Genomic DNA, 17,968 nt, shown 5'->3' with positions numbered 1-17,968 from the left:
CCTGGAAGAAGCGGAGTGCGAGGAGATGGAACAGCTGTGCCGTTCTCAAAATACACGCAAGTTCTATCAGAAGCTCAACGCATCCCGCAAAGGCTTCGTGCCGCGAGTTGAAATGTGCCGGGATAAGGATGGGAGCATCCTGACGGACGAACGTGTGGTGATCGAAAGGTGGAAGCAGCACTACGAGGAACGTTTGGATGGCGCTGAGAGTACAGGCAGTGAAAGTCAAGGCAGCGGAGGAGACGACTACGTCAGTTCAGCGGACGATGGAAGCCAACCAGCCCCCACCTTGAGGGAAGTTAAGGATGCCATCCAACAGCTAAAGACCAATAAAGCAGCTGGTAAGGATGGTATCGGAGCTGAGCTCATCAAGATGGGCCCGGAAAAGCTGGCCACTTGCCTGCACAAACTGATAGTCAAAATCTGGGAGACCGAACAGTTACCGGAGGAGTGGAAGGAAGGGGTTATATGCCCCATCTACAAGAAAGGCGACAAACTGGAGTGTGAGAACTTTCGAGAGATCACCATCCTTAATGCCGCCTACAAAGTGATATCCCAGATCATCTTCCGTCGTCTGTCACCATTAGTGAACGAGTTCGTGGGAAGTTATCAAGCCGGCTTCGTTGACGGCCGCTCGACAACGGACCAGATCTTTACTGTACGGCAAATCCTTCAAAAATGCCGTGAATACCAGGTCCCAACGCACCATCTGTTCGTTGATTTCAAGGCGGCATACGACAGTATAGACCGCGTAGAGCTATGAAAATTATGTACGAGAACAGCTTCCTGGGAAGCTTACCAGACTGATCAAAGCAACGGTGGATGGTGTGCAAAACTGTGTGAAGATTTCGGGCGAACACTCCATTTCGTTCGAATCGCGCCGGGGACTAAGACAAGGTGATGGACTTTCGTGCCTGTTGTTCAACATTGCGCTAGAAGGTGTCATGCGGAGAGCCGGGTGTAACAGCCGGGGTACGATTTTCAACAGATTCAGTCAATTTATTTGCTTCGCGGATGACATGGACATTGTCGGCCGAACATTTGCAAAGGTGGCAGAACTGTACACCCGCCTGAAACGTGAAGCAACAAAAGTTGGACTGGTGGTGAATGCGTCAAAGACAAAGTACATGCTTGTGGGCGGAACCGAGCGCGACAGGGCCCGCCTGGGAAGCAGTGTTACGATAGACGGGGATACCTTTGAGGTGGTCGAGGAATTCGTCTACCTCGGATCCTTGCTATCGGCTGACAACAACGTTAGTCGTGAAATACGAAGGTGCATCATCTGTGGAAGTCGAAGAATTTCGTTTCGGAAATTCGAGAAAAAAAATTATCTGGGATATGTATGAAATACAATGATATGGAAATGCTAATATCATCTTCTAAACTTAGACGTACATGTTCATGATAGAATTAGAGGCGAAAGTATAGAATTGATAGTTCCGTTAAGATACGGCAGGCATGAAGAATGTTTTTATAGAAGTCGATTTGAAAATATTCGGCTAACTTATTTCGGTTGGAATGATTATTTGAAAGAAATATAAAATCCGAAAAGTGTAAATATATCGGAGTTTTGAAAACGCATAGCTTCTTTATTTCAAAACCAATCAGTGTCTATGCGGTTTTTGTTTTAAAAATGTCAATTAATAATACATGGTGTGTTCGTCCAAAGAGGCTTATTTTCGAAAAATCAGTATCTCTAAAACACTCACTACCCGAAAGTATAGGTTTTCTTCTTTCACGTAGGTGCATTTTTAAAATGTTTTATCGGGGATCATTTTTCCATACATTTTTGGGGGGTTAAATCGGGTATCATTTGAGATTTCTATGGAATTTGCACCAAAAATAGTGAAAAAAAATAAAAATTGTTCTAGATCCCCCGATAGAACATTTTAGTTTACCCACTATATGAAAGAGGAAAGCATATTCTTTCACGTGGTGGGTGTTTCAGAGATACTGATTTTTGATTTGAGATTTTTGAAAAATAATGTTTCCCCATAGAGACACCGTGATTAAGCGGGTAATCTATTATACCGATTTTTAAAAAATATGTTGCTGGTAACAATGAACCAGTCTTTGTAAAACCTTAACACAAAAATAGCCTATGTCAATAATACACCACACACTAGTCACTATGGAAGCCATTAGTTATTTTAATCTGCTAAAAAAGCTAATGACTGGTTGAATACATATATGTAAGAATCTTTTCAAACCACGTGTGCAAGTAGAATATATTAATTGCTTAGCCACGGGTTGAACGAAAAGATTTATATGATGAAATTGTAGAAATAACCATTAGACAATTGAAGAATCTCGTCAAATTTCGTGGTTTTTAAGGTTTACTGAAGCTGTAATATCTCAACCCGTTACATTATTTTTTTCAATCTATTTAATTTGAAAACTTCTGTTATAAACAATGCTTTTTGAATAATACTTGATAAAGTATGAGAAAAAAAATTAACGGATACGAAACAATTTTCTGCAATATTCATCGAATAAGATTATCTTTCAATTAAGGCTTTATGTGTGTTTTTTTGGGACACCCTAATGTGGGCGCAAACATTAGACACGCCGTCGCTGGCAAGCAAAATTACGACAAACGTCGTCTTTGACGATTTTTGTTCCGGGCGCACATATCTCGTTTAAATTAAACACCAAATTTGTCGCACTCTTTTATTTACAAAATACGATTTCCGCACAGCACAGCACTGTTAAATTGCATTTTTAAGCAAAACCTAGAATTTTCTGTGACTAAAATCTTTAGTTGAACCGAGAGAAACACGCGGCAAGAACAAGCACATGTACTGCATCCAATCAATTACAATGCATTCGAACAGTACTTGCGGTCGACTGCACACGAGTTCGACAATCTGGAAATGCAAATCCAATCTACCACTCACAAACGCTTGTTGTTGTACGGTAAATGGATTGCCTTCTCGATTCATGTTGGTGCTGCCGCACCGCGCCGTAGAGGTACGATCGCTCGCATCATCATCGCATCACCACCGCCGGCTGGGCTGCCCTTTCCAAAGGTGGCGATCTCAGGGGCATCCTTGAGCTGCCAGATCGTAACAATAAACTTTCAGTTTCAGATCATCCCAGAATGCGTGTCGGCGGGGTATTCGTTAAGCTTCCGATGATCCGGCGATGAGCTTCCAAATAACACTGGCTTCAATATATTCAAATTCAATGCGGAAACTGTGCAACACTTGAATTGAACTATGCTTCCGCCTACAGATGTTTTGTGTTAAAGCAAGGTAGCCCTTCAATTGTTGATAACGGGTGGTAAAGTTTTACAAATGGCAAAAAGACAATTGCAGTTGAGGGTAGCAGGGCAAACATCCGACTCACAACCCTGAATTGCTAGTTATTGATGCTTTTTCACGTTCGACCTGCAATGCAAATGCATACCGAACCGAGGTGGTTGTTATATTCGAATGCCCATAACTTGACTCGTTTTATAGAACATTAAATTGATCGAATCGACGATCTTAGCATGACTCGCTTATGATGTCGGCATCTTTTCAACTACATATTTTCATTCCTTAGTAGCTTGAAACCCATCATAGAGGAAGTGGACAATCATCTCCTTGTAATTAGGTTCAACCCCTCAAGAGTGCCATTATTTTGATGACTTTTTTCATTATTTTCCTCATTGCAGGTCTTCAATAATGGTGCCAAGCATCGCCCTGGACTGCGTCAATGTCGCCGAGAAGAGCTGCCGATGAATAACGGAAAACACAAGGAATGAAAAGTGCTTATTGGTGTTGTCTTGTGTCCCCCATCATCGCCGTTGCTGCTGATGCTTAGAAGGCCCTCCCTCGGAGTTGGAAAAATAGTGAAGACCGCGCCAAAACGAGGTGAAGTAGTCCACCAGTGCTCCGACCGAAAGACGCCGTTGTTATGGTCCAACTGCATACACTTCATCAGGAAGAGAAGCATTTTGCAGTTGCTGTTGTGGCTAAAAATATAGAAATGTATTTTATGTAAAACCCAAATAGAGCGCGCGCGCGACTCGTTGAGTCAACCTGAGCCGGGTCAAATCACGAATCGGTTGTGAAGTGTGAGGTAATTTGAGAATCGTGGAACGAAACCTGAGTGGTACGTGAGTGAATGCATTCTGAGGGCGCCACTTTTGTGATCGAAAAACTGCCGCGACGCTGACACGTGCAATCCGGGATTAATAATCCGTTGAAATAGCACCTGACCGAGGGAAACTGGTGTTTGCGATTCGACGAATGGAAATTGGATAACTGGTAAGTTAATTTGGTTCTACAATATTCAACATGTCTTTACTTATTTATCTAATGGAACGGCCATCACTTCCGCTTAGTGCTATTTGCTTATATCAGGTTTAAGTTCTATGCGCCGTATTTCCATGGACAATTCTTCCGAATATACAGTGAACGTTTGCTAATTGGGTTTTCTTTAGTTGGGGCGCTTTTGAGTTGGAGGTTCGCTAATTGGGGCGAAACCCAATTAAAAAGCAGCTAAACTCATTGGCGTAACTAACGAAAAATTCTAGGGGGGGGGGCTAATTTTTGACGTAGGATTACGTCCTTTGCGAAGATAGGGAGGTAATTCTGCATATTGAAATTTGAGACCTTCACGAAAAGTTCCGATTTCCGAGATTTTGTTATCAATCGATCGACAAACTCTAAGATTTTCCCCAACAACTAAAAATAATGGATTAGAATGTGCGCTGGCCGTCGCCGAAAGTAGCAGTACTCAAGAGAAAATTCCAGGCAATGCACAGACTATCGTTTCGCTTCTATCAGTGATTAGAAAAGCGCTTTGTGGAAAGAAAATCTGTTCTTCTTAGGCGTCGATTGCGGTCTCGGGATATCAGTGGCGGTGCTGAACTTTTATTCTTAGCGTCTTAGCGGGAAATCATCGAGCGGCCGTCGGACAGCAGCAGCAGTGAATTTTTAACACACGGTTCAGATTAACGTTTGATTGCTGTGAGTGATTCGAAAGACGCATTGTGGATTGAAAATCGACTCTTTTCAGGACCAGCATTTTATGAAAAGAAAGGGTTGATACACGCAAAAAAAAGCGTTCCCGAATTCGTGAACCAGCAAAAATACACCGTGATTTAATTCATGGATTCGGGAACACCAGTCGCGTTTTCCAGAACGTTCCAGAAAACGTGACTTTGTTCCCGAATCCGTGGCTGTTGTTCACGAAAAAATACACCGTGAACTTGTTAGTTCACAAATTCATGAACGCTTTTTTTTGCGTGTAGCAAACAATGGCGTCGGTACTGAAGGAAGTTTCCGTCAGTATCAGAATCACAAAAGCTCGTCGGAGAGCAACGCTTTAGAAACGTTGGCGTCAGTAGCAGTCAAGTGATATTCAAAATTCAGATTTTTTTCTGTTTGTAATTAGAAAGAAACGTTATTCAAAGCAAATCGGTTTTTCTCAGATACACTAGAGGTTGAGCCAAGATGAACATACTTCAAAGTGCAAATCATAATCGCTTGGCGACGCAGCAGAAGTTTTTTCAAAGACAAAAGAAATTTTCTTTCACAACTCTGATTTTGCCTGTGATTGAAAAGGCGCATTGTCGTTTTGTCTCAGAGCCATCATTTCACAGGAGTCAGAGTGTAAAATAATCGAAATTTTTTGGTGAAGTCCACCTCCCTTCACTTGTCAGCTCACTTTCAGACGCATTCATAGTCGGCTGTCAATATTCGATTTAATATTAGTCATTGAATATTTATGCACATTCTACAAATTGATAAATTATCTGAAATCTAAACACGATTTAAATGAGTGAAGTAATTTATCACACAGTACTGAATCCGATTTGCATCCGTGAGGCACTTTCAATGGTAAACTTCAATATAAACAATGCTAATCATGTTTTTTCTGCACATAAAGCCTGTCCACGTTAAATTTTGGACACTCAGGAAATGTCCAATTGATTTGTTGTTATTTTATCAATTTGAACGTTTTAAAAGCATGCCTAAAGCAGAAGGATTCAGCTGTCATGTGAATTGTTCGTCTCAGTGGTTTGAGATAATTTTCAAAAATTATCAGATGGGTGTCCGAAATTTAACGTGGACAGGCTTTAGTAAGCACACTCAGTGACAGTCGAATGAATGAGTTCGTGGAGTAGTCGTCTGACTATTTCATTCTATGTTTTGAATAATCATGCGACGTTTGTCAAAATTCGGACTGAAGTTGCTTCATGAAGATGAATATTTTAGGCTCTGCAGGAGGTTGAGTGTGAGTGATGAATTTTCTGTCGCCATATTCCAGAAAAACTTTATGCGATTAGAAAGACATATCAAGCTCTATCTGGTAAAAGGGCGAATGTCGCAAGAGAGGATTCTCTTCGTCGACTTCCCTTGTTCCTACTCCGATTTTCTAAAGTAATGATGAGAAAGCGTACTATTTTTCGTGTTTAACATTCCTGTCTTAAGATATAACAATATTGTTCGAAGTTTGAAAATTTGTTGAAATAGATTCAATGTTTCGTATAGAGGGAGATGTGAATTTAGAAAACTCATTCCTGGCAGTTACGCCTATAAATGATCAGAGAGCTAGATAAGTACAATATTCATGCAAGGTGGCAAAAAATCTAGGAGGGGGGGCTAATTTAGTTCTAGATGGGGCTATAGCCCCCCTAGCCCCCCTGTAGTTACGCCCATGGCTAAACTTCAAAATGTGATAATCACTGGCTGATCTAAGCTGGGGCACGATGGGGTACGTGACCCTCCAAATCGAATATTTTCCCTGAAATTTAATTGTATACGCCTAAATTGCCTAAGAAACTGATTTTCCTAGAATTTCTTAGGGTTATTCCAGAGAGAATTTTTGGATAAATCTTGGAATTTCTATTGGAAATTCCTTCGTAAATTGCTGTAAGAATTCCTTCGGAAATAATTTAAGCAATTCCTTCAGAAATTTCTTCGCAAAATCTTTCCGAAATCTTCAAGGTTTTGCTTCGGAAATTCATTCTGATTCATTTTGAAATTTTTGTAGAAAATTCTTTCCATTCCAGGTATTCCCTCCAGGAATCTTGTTCTTATTATTATTATTAGCATTACACCCATTCAGCACTTTCACAGTTACTAACCGCGAGGTTTCTAACTCAAGTTACCTTTTTTGCATTCGTATATCATGGGGCTAACACGATGATACTTTAATTCCCAGGGAAGTTGAGACAACTTCCAATCCGAAAATTGCCTAGACCGGTACCGGTAATCGAACCCAGCCACTCTCGGCATGGTCTTGCATTATAGCCGCCCATCATACCGCTAGGCTATGGAGGGCCCCTCCAAGAATAATTTAAGAAATTACGCCATTAACTCCTTTTGTCATTCCACCTGGGATCCCTTCGGAAAATCCTCTGTAGAGGCTTCTGTAGATTCATCCGAATATTTCTTCGGAACTTCCTCTTGCTTTTAGTAAAACCATACATAATTCCCTTCACCGATTCAATACTGCTTCAAAAACGGATGCAAACAATAAAAAAGTAGAAATACGGGGGAAAATATTTTTTTTAGATCTTTTAGGACCTCCATTCCCTCCTTGAGTTCAGAACTTGATGATCTACATAAACAACAAAGCGTTTTACGGGGCCTCAATAAGAATGATGATGTTGGAAATGGTACTTGTAAACTATTTTTATAAAAACGCAGTGTTACCAGAACTTCAACGGTACTCCAAACCATTCTTGAGTTTAGATATTGGAGGTCTGCAACACCAATAGAGTGATTCATAAGGTCCTGGGCTTGTGTGATAGTTGAAGCAACCCCACGGGACATCATTACACCAGTATACACAAATCACAACATTATCAGAGTTACTGCGGTACTCCAAATCATTCTTGAGTTCAGATATTGGAGGTCTACAAGACAAACAGAGTGATTCATAGGTTTCCGAGCTTGTGTGTTAGTTGGTAAAGTCCCATTTGACATCATTACAACAGTATATACATAATACAACATACCCAGAATATCTACGATTTTCCAAACAATTCTTGAGTTCAGATATTGGAGGTCTACAGGACCAACATAGGTTTCCGAGCTTGTGTGTTAGTTGGTGAAGCCCCACGGGACATAATTACACCAGTATTTACAAAATACAATTTTTCCAGAATATTTACGGTACGGTATTTATTCAACGGCTACTTAGTTTATGTAACAGTTGCAAAAACCCCATGAGACATCATTACACCAGTATATAAAAATTATAACATTGCCAGAATATCTACGGTACTCCTAAGCATTCTTGAGTTCATATATTTGAGGTCTACAAGATCAACAGAGTAATCCATAGGTTCACAAGCTGGTATGTTAGTTTGAGAAGCCCCATGGGACATCATTACACCAGTATATACAAAGCATAACATTCCCAGACTATCTGCGATACCATAAATGAGCTATTCCTACTTATAAAAATAGTTGAAACATCGAAAATGTTCATGTTGATCGTTAAGAATATTATTATCTGTAATGAAGGACAGTTTCATCAACATCAAAGATCTTCTTGATGATCCATTTAAATATTTGGATCTGAGCTCAAAGACATTTTGGAGTGTCGTACAAATTCAACGAATTCTGTAATGTGTCTAAAATGTTGTTCCGAGATACCGTGGAGCTATTCCGATCAAAGATCTTCATCTTGATCGATTTGAATATTGATATTTGTATTCAATGATAGTTTGGAGAGTCTTGTCTTGACGAGCGAAGTATGTATTAAGGTGAAGCGTTGTGACACTCAAATTTCTATGTAATTGTGTCATAAAAAATCATCAACCATGGATATGTAGTGGTGGAAACATCCAATACCAATTCAGTAAGCATACACGTGGGATTCATTTTTTGTTAACATCCGACAACAGTAAACATTGCACGAATTCGGAAGAATTCAGCCCAATTTAGACGGAGTATTAATCAATACAGTCTAAGTATGGCATTAATTGATGAAATTTGCCAGAAAAGCATCAGTTCAAGACAAAATTTTCAAAACGACTTATCTGCTTTTGTAAACAAAGATTCAAACGACGATTTCTCGCTTAACTTTTCAAAAGGTCCTAAGTAACATTTTTTTCATGAATTAATTTGAATAGCGCAATCAACAGAACAACATGAAAGCTTTTGATTGCAGTACTCAAATTAATTCATGAAAAAAATGTTACTTAGGACCTTTTGAAAAGTTAAGCGAGATTTGACGAATCTGATAGCTCTCCCACGCAAACTAACACCATCAACAGGTAGCGGAAACCTTCACCTACCTATTGGTGGTGTTGGTTTGCATGGGAGAGCTATCATATTCGTCAAATCGTCGTTTGAATCTTTGTTTACAAAAGCAGATAAGTCGTTTTGATAATTTTGTCTTGAGTTTTTCTTTGGTTTAGGTGAATATTTATGGATAATGTTTTCACGATGCTGGCTGTTTATGTTTACATCTCAAACCGTTGATGCCAGCTGCTCAAACGCACCAATAACAAGATCATTTTTTGCTCCATTCATTTTCATTTCATTCATTTATTTAGTCTACATCTATACAGATAACACTGAATCAACAATTTGACGCCACAATACACGGTTCGAGGCCGCATCTCTCCATCCTCGAATACGCCCCACGCTCGCCAAGTCGTTCTGCACCTGGTCTGCCCATCTCGCTCGCTGCGCTCCACGTCGTCTCGTACCTGCCGGATCGGAAGCGAACACCATCTTTGCAGGGTTGCTGTCCGGCATTCTTGCAACATGCCCTGCCCATCGTACCCTTCCGGCTTTAGCTACCTTCTGGATACTGGGTTCGCCGTAGAGCTGGGCGAGCTCATGGTTCATTCTTCGCCGCCACACACCGTCTTCTTGTACACCGCCAAAGATGGTCCTAAGCACCCGTCTCTCGAATACTCCGAGTGCTTGCAAGTCCTCCTCGAGCATTGTCCATGTTTCATGTCCGTAGAGGACTACCGGTCTTATTAACGTCTTGTACATGACACATTTGGTGCGGTGGCGAATCTTTTTCGACCGCAGTTTCTTCTGGAGCCCGTAGTAGGCCCGACTTCCACAGATGATGCGCCTTCGTATTTCACGACTAACGTTGTTGTCAGCCGTTAGCAAGGATCCGAGGTAGACGAATTCCTCGACCACCTCGAAGGTATCCCCGTCTATCGTAACACTGCTTCCCAGGCGGACCCTGTCGCGCTCGGTTCCACCCACAAGCATGTACTTTGTCTTTGACGCATTCACCACCAGTCCAACTTTTGTTGCTTCACGTTTCAGGCGGGTGTACAGTTCTGCCACCTTTGCAAATGTTCGGCCGACAATGTCCATGTCATCCGCGAAGCAAATAAATTGACTGGATCTGTTGAAAATCGTTCCCCGGCTGTTACACCCGGCTCTCCGCATGACACCTTCTAGCGCAATGTTGAACAACAGGCACGAAAGTCCATCACCTTGTCTTAGTCCCCGGCGCGATTCGAACGAAATGGAGTGTTCGCCCGAGATCTTCACACAGTTTTGCACACCATCCACCGTTGCTTTGATCAGTCTGGTAAGCTTTCCAGGGAAGCTATTCTCGTCCATAATTTTCCATAGCTCTACGCGGTCTATACTGTCGTATGCCGCCTTGAAATCAACGAACAGATGGTGCGTTGGGACCTGGTATTCACGGCATTTTTGAAGGATTTGCCGTACAGTAAAGATCTGGTCCGTTGTCGAGCGGCCGTCAACGAAGCCGGCTTGATAACTTTCCACGAACTCGTTCACTAATGGTGACAGACGACGGAAGATGATCTGGGATATCACTTTGTAGGCGGCATTAAGGATGGTGATCGCTCGAAAGTTCTCACACTCCAGTTTGTCACCTTTCTTGTAGATGGGGCATATAACCCCTTCCTTCCACTCCTCCGGTAGCTGTTCGTTTTCCCAGATTCTGACTATCAGTTTGTGCAGGCAAGTGGCCAGCTTTTCCGGGCCCATCTTGATGAGCTCAGCTCCGATACCATCCTTACCAGCTGCTTTATTGGTCTTTAGCTGTTGAATGGCATCATTAACTTCCCTCAAGGTGGGGGCTGGTTGGCTTCCATCGTCCGCTGAACTGACGTAGTCATCTCCTCCGCTGCCTTGACTTTCATTGCCTGTACTCTCAGCGCCATTCAGATGTTCCTCGTAGTGCTGCTTCCACCTTTCGATCACCACACGTTCGTCCGTCAAGATGCTCCCATCCTTATCCCGGCACATTTCGGCTCGCGGCACGAAGCCTTTGCGGGATGCGTTGAGCTTCTGATAGAACTTGCGTGTATCTTGAGAACGGCACAGCTGTTCCATCTCCTCGCACTCCGCTTCTTCCAGGCGGCGTTTCTTCTCCTGAAAAGGCGGGTCTGCTGTCTCCGCTTCCGTCTATAACGTTCCACGTTCTGCCGGGTACCTTGCTGCAGCGCGACCGCCCGCGCTGCGTCCTTCTCCTCCAGAATCTGTCTGCACTCTTCGTCGAACCAATCGTTCCGTCGACTTCGACCCATATACCCGACGTTGTTCTCCGCTGCGTCGTTAATGGCTGCTTTGACTGTATTCCAGCAGTCCTCAAGAGGGGCCCCATCGAGCTCACCCTCTTCCGGCAACGCTGCCTCGAGATGCTGCGCGTATGCAGTGGCGACATCAGGTTGCTTCAGTCGCTCTAGGTCGTACCGCGGCGGTCGTCGGTACCGAACATTGTTGATGACGGATAGTTTTGGGCGCAGTTTAACCATCACCAGATAGTGGTCAGAGTCGATGTTAGCGCCACGATAAGTCCTGACGTCGATAATGTCGGAGAAGTGCCGTCCATCAATCAGAACGTGGTCGATTTGTGATTCTGTCTGCAGTGGCGATCTCCAGGTGTACCGATACGGGAGGCTGTGTTGGAAGTAGGTGCTACGAATGGCCATATTCTTGGAGGCGGCGAAATCAATTAGTCGTAGGCCGTTTTCGTTCGTCAGCCGGTGAGCGCTGAACTTTCCAATAGTCGGTCTAAACTCCTCCTCTTGGCCAACCTGAGCGTTCAAATCTCCTATGATGATTTTGACGTCGTGGCTTGGGCAGCTGTCGTACTCACGTTCCAGCTGCGCGTAGAATGCGTCCTTATCATCATCAGTGCTTCCGGAGTGTGGGCTATGGACGTTGATTATGCTGAAGTTGAAGAACCGGCCTTTGATCCTCAACCTGCACATTCTCTCGTTGATCGGCCACCACCCGATCACGCGCCTTTGCATGTCGCCCATCACTATGAAAGCTGTTCCCAGCTCGTGTGTGCTGCCGCAGCTCTGGTAGATGGTATGATTACCTCTAAACGTTCGCACCATTGATCCCTTCCAACAAACCTCCTGCAGCGCTACGATGCCGAATCCACGGTCCTTGAGCACATCGGCGAGTATGCGTGTGCTCCCGATGAAGTTGAGAGATTTGCAGTTCCACGAACCGAGTTTCCAATCGCTAGTCCCTTTTCGTCGCAGTGGTCTTCGCCGATGGTTCCGGTCCGTACTCTCTTGTTGATTGTTCGTTGCTTATGATTTTTAAAGGCTGGCTTGCAGGGCCTGACACCAAACCCCCTAAATTTCCGGAGGACCATTCCTCCTTATTTCCGGTGGACCATGGTGCACAGTTTCACTTAGAGTCCCTCGCTGGCACTCGGACGATGATCAGCCGAACCCTAACATGGAGAACAGACGCTGTTGTGAGCCGATCCTGACATGGAGAACAGACGCTCAATAAGATTTGCACCTCCGGAGAGGAGCAAACCCCTCCTTCCCTGTCAGCATACGACCATAGTTCCCACCGGGGTTGGTTACCCGATCTTCCCTAAGGTTGCCCGTATCGCGGCCAGCGCCTCGAGGAGGTAGGGATAGGAGTTGCTGGGTAAGAGCCTAAGGACCGCGAAATGGGGTCTATTTTATTCCATCAGGTACGCGAAGTACCGATGGTACGCTTTACCAGAATTTGCCGTGCCTTGCTCCAATTTTTCAATTTTTACAATGCACCCCAAAACAGAATCAATGAGATATTATTATTGCATCAATACATAATGCGTTAGGAAAAGATTTATTAATTTTATCGATATTTTACATATTTCCGCTATGATTACACAAGAGTTCATATCGACATCACTGTCTGCTGCTGATCAATGATTACTTGCATACGACGGTACCGACGACGTGCAGTGTTGAAACCGGCGACGTCGTTGGCATGGTGCGTTACTGGGGGGATTTTTTCACTTTGTTCACTTGCTTATATATCTTCCCTAAATTAGCGCTATGTGATAATATCATCATACCGCCGCGTAGATTGAACTTCGAACTAAGTCCAGATTTACTTTTTTAGTGAGAAGATGGTCAGGTATGTAGTCGATATATGAATTAAATTTATCGGTGCATATCGGGGTGGGTGGGGTGGTTGATTGTTTGACTGTGTTGGGAAGCAGTAAGGCAGCCATTCTGAATGACATGTCATGAAGCGTTAAGTCTGTAATTGTTTTACGAGGTACCGTGGAGCTATTCTAACTCATAAAACTAGTGAGGACATCGAAGATCTTCGTGTTGATCGATTTGAATATTAAGATCTGTACTCAAGGATAGTTTGGAGTGTCGTAGATATTAGTCGAATTCTGTGGTGTGTCTGTAATGGTGTTACGACGTACCTAGGAGCTATTCCAATTCATAAAACTAGTGAGCAGGCAGCAGGGACTATGTCCAAGGGCTTGACGATCCCTCCCCAGGCCATATGCGAGGTGTGGGACTTGCCTAGGATGTGGTGGGGTTTGACAGGTTAAATTCCTATAAAAGCTGCATGTATCCGCAAGTAGGCCCCACCAAAGCGACTGTGTGCCGCTCAAAGCGCACAAGCCCAAGTCCTGGTGTCAGGTGGGTTGTAGGACAAAAGGTCAAAGGTCAAAAGGTCGAAGGTCAAAAGGTCGAAAGGACAAAAGGTCGAAGGGTCAAAAGGTCGAAGGGACAAAAAGTCGAAACAAAAAAACTGCATTAAAAGGTCGAAGGACAAAAGGTCGAACGGACGAAAGGTCTTTCTTTTTTCTTCCTTCTTTCTTATTTCTTCTTCCCTTTCCCTTCTATTCCCTTCCTTCTTCCTTTTTCCTTCTTACTTCATATGTTTTCCTCCTTTCTTCTCTCTTACTTTTTTCTTCCTTCTTCCTTCCATATTTCTTACTTCTTTCTTTTTCCTTTTTTCTTCATTTTTCCTTCATCTGTCTTCCTTCTTTCCACCTTTTTTCTTCCTTCTTTCTTCCTACTTGATTTCTTCTTTTTTTCTTCTTTTTTCCATCTTTCTTCCTTATTTATTTACTCTTTCTTCTTTCTCTCTCCTTCCTTTTGTTTTTCTTTTTTTGTTGCCTGTTTTTCTTCCTTCTTTCTTTATGCTTTCTTCCTTTTGTTTTCCTTCTTTAATCTTTCTTTTTTTTCACTCATTTTTCGGGCACTTATCCTCAACCGATTTACTCGCAACAAGTTGCATTCGACGCAGAAAAGTGTCTCATTGTTTCCAATGAAAATTGACCAGATCGGGGCTCAAGGGCTCAAGAGTAATGGCCAAAATAGTATTTTCATAATGCACGAGAAAGGCACCACCACCGCTAGGTGGATTAATCAGGGTTTTCTTTATTTTTTCGTTTTTCTTCTTTTTTTTCCTACTTTCTTTTTTTTCTTCTTTCTTTTTTCTTCCTTCCTTCCTTCCTTCTTTCTACCTTCTTCCTTCTTTCCACCTTCCTTCCTTTTTCCTTCTTTCTTTCTTCTTTTTCTTTCTTCTCTCTTCCTTCTTTCTTTCTTCTTACTTTCTTTCTTCTTTTTTCCTCCTTTCTACCTTCTTTCTTCCTTCTCTCTTTCTCCTTCATTCTTCCTTCTTCCTTTCTTTCTTCTTTCATCCTTCTTTCTTTCTTTTTTCTTCGTTATTTCTCTCTTCTTTGTTCCTTATTTCTTCCATCCTTCTTCTTTATTTCTTCTTTCTTCCTTATTTATCTCTTCTTTGTTCCTAATTTCTTCCATCTTTCTTCTATTTTTCTGTTACTTGCTTCCTCCTTCTTTCTTTTGTTTTGCTTCATTGTGCCTTCTCTCCTTCTTCTTCCTTCCTTCTTTCTCCCTTCTTCTATTTTCCTTTTTTTTCCTTCTTCCATTTTCCTTCTTTTTTCTTTCTGTATTCTTTTTTCCTCTTCTGTTTTTTCTTTCTTCCTTTCTCTTTCTTACTATATATGTTTAATCCTTTCTTCTTTCTTCCTTTCCACTTCTTACTTCTCCGTTCCTTACTTCTTACATCACATTTCACGCTTGTCACTTCTTACTTCTTATTTCTTCCTTTCCACTTCTCGCTTTTCAATTTTCACTTCTCATTTATCTATGCTCACTACTTCCATCTTGCATCTCACTTGTCACTATTCACAACTCCCATCTCATTTCTTGTCTTTTTAATGCGACTCGATATAATCGGTAAAGACCTATGTGACGAATGAAGGTTCACGATTGGGAGCTTGGAACATGGAACTGCAAGTTGCTAGGTTTCGCAGGTTGCGACAGGATGATCTACTATGAATTACATCCCTGCAACTTCGACGTCGTGACGCTGCAGGAGATTTGCTGGACAGGACTTCATAGTGCTGGGCAAGATGCACCAACGTGTGATTGGGTGGCAGCCAATCAACGCAAGGATGTGCAAGCTGAGGATAAATGGCCGTTTCTTCAACCATAGCATCATCAACGTGCACTGCCCACACGAAGGGAGACCTGACGACGAGAAAGAAGCTTTCTACGCACAGCTGGAGCATACATACGATGGATGCCTACTGCGGGACGTCAAAATCGTCACATGAACGCACAGGTAGGAAGGGAGGAAATGTATAGACCGGTCATCGGACCGGATAGTCTGCATACCGTATCGAATGATAACGACCAACGATGCATAAACTTCGCAGCTTCCCGCGGAATGGTAGTCCGAAGCACCTTCATTCCCTGCAAAAATATCCACAAGGCCACAACCAGATCACCTAACCAAGTAACGGAAAACCAAATCGACCTAGTTCTAATCGACGGTAAATTCTTCTCCTACATCACGAACGTCCGCACTTACCGCAGTGCGAATATTGAATCCGACCACTACCTCGTTGCAGTATGCCTGCGCTCAAAACTCTCTGTGTACAACACGCGTCGAAGTCGGACGCCGCGGTTTAACTTTGGGCGGCTACAAGACGGTAGACTAGCCCAAGAATACGCGCAGCAGCTGGAAGTGGCACTCCCAACGGAAGAGCAGCTAGGCGCAGCGTCTCTTGAAGATGGCTGGAGAGATATTCCAAACCGCTGCACTTGGCACGGTGCCCACGGATCAGAGAAACGACTGGTATGATGGCGAATGTTAGCAGTTAGTGGAAAAGAAGAATGCAGCATGGGCGAGATTGCTGCAACACCGCACGAGGGCGAACGAGGCACGATATAAACGGGCGCGGAACAGACAAAACTCGATTTTCCGGAGGAGAAAGCGCCAACAGGAAGATCGAGACCGTGAAGAAACGGAGCAACTGTACCCCGCTAATAACACACGAAAGTTCTATGAGAAGTCGTTCACGTAAGAGCCATGTGCCACAGCCTGATATGTGCAAAGACATAAACGGGAACCTTCTTACGAACGAGCGTGAGGTGATCCAAAGGTGGCGGCAGCACTACGAAGAACACCTGAATGGCGATGTGGAAGATGAAGATGGCGGTATGGTGATGGACCTGGGAGAACGCCCGTAGAACATAATTTTACCGGCTCAGGATCTCCAGGAAATCCAGGAGGAGATTGGTCGGCTGAAGAACAACAAAGCCGCTGGGGTTGACCAACTACCAGGAGAGCTATTTAAACACGGTGGTGAGGCACTGGCTAGAGCGCTGCACTGGATCATTACCAAGATTTGGGAGGAGGAAGCAACGAAGCCGTCGACTAGCACCAATTGCAAGGGAGTTCGTGGGGCAGTACCAGGCGGGTTTTATGGGCGAACGCTCCACCACGGACCAGGTGTTTGCCATTTGCCAAGTACTGCAGAAATGCCGCGAATACAACGTGCCCACACATCATCTATTCATCGACTTCATAGCCGCATATGATACAATCGATCGGGACCAGCTATGGCAGCTAATGCACGAACACGGATTTCCGGATAAACTGACACGGCTGATCAAAGCAACGATGGATCGGGTGGTGTGCGTAGTTCGAGTTTCAGGGGCATTCTCGAGTCCCTTCGAAACCCGCAGAGGGCTACGGCAAGGTGATGGTCTTTCGTGTCTGCTATTCAACATCGCTTTGGAAGGGGTTATACGAAGAGCAGGGATTAACACGAGTGGTACAATTTTCAATAAGTCCGTCCAGCTATTTGGCTTCGCCGGCGACATAGATATTATGGCACGTAACTTTGAGAAGATGGAGGAAGCCTACATCAGACTGAAGAGGGAAGCTAAGCGGATCGGACTAGTCATCAACACGGCGAAGACGGAGTACATGATAGGAAGAGGTTCAAGAGAAGACAATGTGAGGCACCCACCGCGAGTTTGCATCGGTGGTGACGAAATCGAGGTGGTAGAAGAATTTGTGTACTTGGGCTCACTGGTGACTGCCGAAAATGATACCAGCAGAGAAATTCGGAGACGCATAGTGGCTGGAAATCGTACGTACTTTGGACTCCGCAAGACACTCCGATCGAATAGAGTTCGCCGCCGTACCAAACTGACAATCTACAAAACGCTCATTAGACCGGTAGTCCTTTACGGACCTTTACGTGCAGGACCAGCGCGCACTTGGAGTTTTCGAAAGAAAAGTGCTGCGTACCATCTATGGTGGGGTGCAGATGGCGGACGGTACGTGGAGGAGGCGAATGAACCACGAGTTGCATGAGCTGCTGGGAGAACCATCCATCGTCCACACCGCGAAAATCGGAAGACTGCGGTGGACCGGGCACGTTGCCAGAATGTCGGACAGTAACCCGGTAAAAATGGTTCTCG

The 17,968-nt window shown here is 43.7% G+C and overlaps 1 protein-coding gene across 1 annotated transcript in view; it reads left to right on the top strand.

The window, feature by feature from the left end:
• Positions 1-17,968, top strand: part of LOC134204484 (torso-like protein) — a 169,604-nt gene that overhangs the window by 32,099 nt on the left and 119,537 nt on the right. Inside the window, exon 2 of the mRNA XM_062679301.1 lies at positions 3,659-4,253. The gene's annotated coding sequence lies outside the window, so the exon portion shown is untranslated. The remainder of the gene's footprint in view (positions 1-3,658; positions 4,254-17,968) is intronic.

Source organism: Armigeres subalbatus, chromosome 1 (genome assembly GCF_024139115.2).
Source record: "Armigeres subalbatus isolate Guangzhou_Male chromosome 1, GZ_Asu_2, whole genome shotgun sequence".
Classification (NCBI taxonomy): Eukaryota; Metazoa; Arthropoda; class Insecta; order Diptera; family Culicidae; genus Armigeres; species Armigeres subalbatus.
The sequence above is the reverse complement of the archived record's forward strand: the minus strand, read 5'-3'. Positions and strand labels throughout refer to the sequence as shown.